The 4,816-nt window shown below is 42.3% G+C and overlaps 1 protein-coding gene across 1 annotated transcript in view; it reads right to left on the minus strand.

Annotated features, from left to right (window-relative positions):
* LOC306918624 (thrombospondin type-1 domain-containing protein 7A-like) overlaps nt 1-4,816 on the minus strand; it is a gene marked incomplete at both ends in the record, with an annotated part of 147,684 nt that overhangs the window by 29,016 nt on the left and 113,852 nt on the right. The gene's annotated exons all lie outside the window — the stretch shown is intronic.

Genomic DNA, 4,816 nt, shown 5'->3' on the forward strand with positions numbered 1-4,816 from the left:
ATCGGTGGTTCTAAAAAATATTTCATGTCAAGGTTAGGACCACAAAAAATATCTGTATTTGGCCGCCGACCCCCATCTGAAAATATGTAGTTCCAGGGACACCCCTCCCAGAAGCAAAGATTTGAGTTAAAAACATTCGCTCGGAAAGAATATATATATTCAAAGATTTGCGCCGCATTTTCATGTTTTTTTTTAAAACAGGGGTTCCCGTCTAGAATGGATTAAGAGACACTCAGAGACGCATCACCAATTGCAAGGTTCTTAACCCATTCAGGACCGGAACCCCTTTTGGTGTTTTTAAGCATTATGTTTACTTTAGCTATTGAAAAAAAGATAAATCAGATCTACAAGCTCGTAGCGCGGCACTCGGTGCCGCACTACGAGCTTGTAGATCTGCTTTTTTATTTATTTAAATCTTTAAATATATCTTCTTTCAGAGCAAATGTTTTTTTAACTCAAATCTTTGCTTCCATATTTCCAGATGGGGGGTCGGGTGGGGGGGGGGGGGGGGGGGGCAAGCTGGGGGGGGTCGGGGGGCCTAATACAGATCATTCTGGGGGTCCTTGACATGAAATAGTTTGAGAACCACTGATATTAGAAACATGAGGTTTTTCAGAAAACTTGCGTGATTTAGAAGACATTTGTAGAATCTGGTCTTGCGTCTAAATGTGTTTAAGAAGAATGGAAAAGAGTCATTTATATGAGAATAAGTACAATTATTTGTTTTGCAACAATTAGCTACTGTTTGCTGGCTTCTTATTCTTTTCTTTTTTTGTGCGTATATATCTTTTCGTATATATGAATAGAGACGGTTCTGGACAACCCTTAGAGTATATATGAATAGAGACGGCACCCGGATGAAACCCTGAGGTTAGAGTATATATGAATAGAGACCTGGATGAAACCCTGAGGTTAGAGTATATATGAATAGAGACGGCACCCGGATGAAACCCTGAGGTTAGAGTATATATGAATAGAGACGGCACCCTGATGAAACCCTGAGGTTAGAGTATATATGAATAGAGACGGCACCCGGATGAAACCCTGAGGTTAGAGTATATATGAATAGAGACGGCACCCGGATGAAACCCTGAGGTTAGAGTATATATGAATAGAGACGGCACCCTGATGAAACCCTGAGGTTAGAGTATATATGAATAGAGACGGCACCCGGATGAAACCCTGAGGTTAGAGTATATATGAATAGAGACCTGGATGAAACCCTGAGGTTAGAGTATATATGAATAGAGACCTGGATGAAACCCTGAGGTTAGAGTATATATGAATAGAGACGGCACCCGGATGAAACCCTGAGGTTAGAGTATATATGAATAGAGACGGCACCCGGATGAAACCCTGAGGTTAGAGTATATATGAATAGAGACACCCGGATGAAACCCTGAGGTTAGAGTATATATGAATAGAGACGGTTCTGGACAACCCTTAGAGTATATATGAATAGAGACGGCACCCGGATGAAACCCTGAGGTTAGAGTATATATGAATAGAGACGGTTCTGGACAACCCTTAGAGTATATATGAATAGAGACCTGGATGAAACCCTGAGGTTAGAGTATATATGAATAGAGACACCCGGATGAAACCCTGAGGTTAGAGTATATATGAATAGAGACGGCACCCGGATGAAACCCTGAGGTTAGAGTATATATGAATAGAGACGGCACCCGGATGAAACCCTGACCTTAGAGTATATATGAATAGAGACGGCACCCGGATGAAACCCTGAGGTTAGAGTATATATGAATAGAGACGGTTCTGGACAACCCTTAGAGTATATATGAATAGAGACACCCGGATGAAACCCTGAGGTTAGAGTATATATGAATAGAGACGGCACCCGGATGAAACCCTGAGGTTAGAGTATATATGAATAGAGACGGCACCCTGATGAAACCCTGAGGTTAGAGTATATATGAATAGAGACACCCGGATGAAACCCTGAGGTTAGAGTATATATGAATAGAGACGGCACCCAGATGAAACCCTGAGGTTAGAGTATATATGAATAGAGACACCCGGATGAAACCCTGAGGTTAGAGTATATATGAATAGAGACACCCGGATGAAACCCTGAGGTTAGAGTATATATGAATAGAGACACCCTGATGAAACCCTGAGGTTAGAGTATATATGAATAGAGACGGCACCCAGATGAAACCCTGAGGTTAGAGTATATATGAATAGAGACGGCACCCGGATGAAACCCTGAGGCGAAATGGACATAGTTGCAGAATTTGATATTGCAGCGTGGGCCCAAACACATGAACGCGCTGGTCCGTCGACTATCATTGTGCACGTTCACGATGACACGTGCACGCTGAATGCCTGCAATGATAGTCAGCGGCAGCGCGTTCATGTGTTTGGGCCCAATCCATCCCAGAATGCACTCTGTTCCTACCCAGAATGCACAGTGAAATCGCCTCATGCGCTTTTGAGCAACTTAATGCAAGTGGATGGGAGGAGAACTCGGGTGCCGTCTCTATTCATATATACTCTAGTGGATGGGAGGAGAACTCGGGTGCCGTCTCTATTCATATATACTCTAAGGTATAGATCAATATTGTCTTTGGCAGCAAATTTATATTTTAGTTTTAGTCACTTAGTTTTAGTCACATTTTAGTCACCTGGAATGTTTTAGTGTTAGTCTAGTTTTAAGTTGACTAAATATCATAGGATGTCTAGTCGACTAAATCCACAGTTGATTTAGTCGACTAAAATGTGTTCTGGCGGTGCCTTGATGCTGTCGTAATGGCTGATTTTACACTTGCTGAAAATAGCCGATCTACAAGCTCACAACGCTTTGTGAGCTTGTAGATCTGCTATTTTCAGCATGCAACCGAGGGTTTATACTGGATGTCTTGTCCACTAGTAAACATTTTATAGTCTATAGTTTTTATTTGTTGACAAAATCGTCAGTATATTTAGTCTTAGTTTTAGTCATCGTAGCTTATAGTTTTCATTTAGTTTTTCGTCAGTGAAAAAAGGTAGTCGATAATCACTTTTTGTCCTTGTTTTAGTCGACAAAAAGAACACTGCCGTATATGCCTATAAGTCTTTGTAATGTCCACATATATATTTAAAGATAATTCATAATAATACAACTATTTGTAAACCTTTCATGACATGAAATGCAGCTCAAAGTGATTTATTTGTGAGAGAAGCTATGCTTCCGCATGCTTGTCAACCATTGGTTGGCTCAACACACCACTGCTTGTCAGTCATTGGCTGGCTTCTTGTCATTCTGATTGGTTGTTCACATAGCAGTGACATTTTCGGGGCTATACTGTACACAACGTTGATCCAATCGTTGACCTTTGAACCGTTTTAATCAAAGGCTTTGATCGGTGAGTTGACCCCATGACCCCCATGAGCGATGTATCGACTTCCCTCGTCTGCTGGAAAAAAGGTCGTGGAACCGTCGGGCGAACCGACCGCGCTCAACGATGCTTCTCCCCGAAATCTGTGTGAGCCACGGACCATGTCTGTAGTTCTGACTGCAATGGGAAGTGCATTCCATAGTTTAGATTGGGAGTGAGTCTGTAGTTCTGACTGCAATGGGAAGTGCATTCCATAGTTTAGATTGGGAGTGAGTCTGTAGTTCTGACTGCAATGGGAAGTGCATTCCATAGTTTAGATTGGGAGTGAGTCTGTGGTTCTGACTGCAATGGGAAGTGCATTCCATAGTTTAGATTGGGAGTGAGTCTGTAGTTCTGACTGTAATGGGAAGTTCATTCCATAGTTTAGATTGGGAGTGAGTCTGTAGTTCTGACTGTAATGGGAAGTTCATTCCATAGTTTAGATTGGGAGTGAGTCTGTAGTTCTGACTGCAATGGGAAGTTCGTTCCATAGTTTAGATTGGGAGTGAGTCTGTAGTTCTGACTGCAATGGCAAGTGCATTCCATGGTTTAAATTGGGAGTGAGTCTGTAGTTCTGACTGTAATGGGAAGTTCATTCCATAGTTTAGATTGGGAGTGAGTCTGTAGTTCTGACTGCAATGGGAAGTTCATTCCATAGTTTAGATTGGGAGTGAGTCTGTAGTTCTGACTGTAATGGGAAGTTCATTCCATAGTTTAGATTGGGAGTGAGTCTGTAGTTCTGACTGTAATGGGAAGTTCATTCCATAGTTTAGATTGGGAGTGAGTCTGTAGTTCTGACTGTAATGGGAAGTTCATTCCATAGTTTAGATTGGGAGTGAGTCTGTAGTTCTGACTGTAATGGGAAGTTCATTCCATAGTTTTGGAGCCAGAAGGGAGAAGAGTTTGGGACGTGTGGAGCGTTGTTTTTAGAACCAGAGAGAAAAACACTGTAGTGGATTTTTCAGCTAAAACCTTTTAATTCACTTTTGAAGGACAAATACTTTAAATGTTAAAAGTAATGTCACTATATACTTTGGCCTATATTCATACTCATAGGCACGGTGGAGAGATGTGTTGTTGTGAGTCTGTCTCCACTACGGTGGTCAACTTATCGCCTAAAAGAGGAGTATGACAAGGCCATTAGTGGGCGAGGTGACCAACACTGTGTGTGTGTGTGTGTGTGTGTGTGTGTGTGTGTGTGTGTGTGTGTGTGTGTGTGTGTGTGTGTGTGTGTGTGTGTGTGTGTGTGTGTGTGTGTGTGTGTGTGTGTGTGTGTGTTGTGTGTGTGTGTGTGTGTGTGGTGCGTGCGTGCACCTCAGATAGAGAGAGCAGAGGGTTTATCAATTACACACAATAATAGCAGAGCCTTGGCGGGGGGGCAGGGGGGGGGAACTTAGTTGGTGACACAAGGTAACAGAGCTATTTGGATTTCTGCAGAC

Source organism: Electrona antarctica (assembly GCF_951216825.1).
Source record: "Electrona antarctica genome assembly, contig: scaffold_206, whole genome shotgun sequence".
NCBI classification, from domain to species: Eukaryota; Metazoa; Chordata; class Actinopteri; order Myctophiformes; family Myctophidae; genus Electrona; species Electrona antarctica.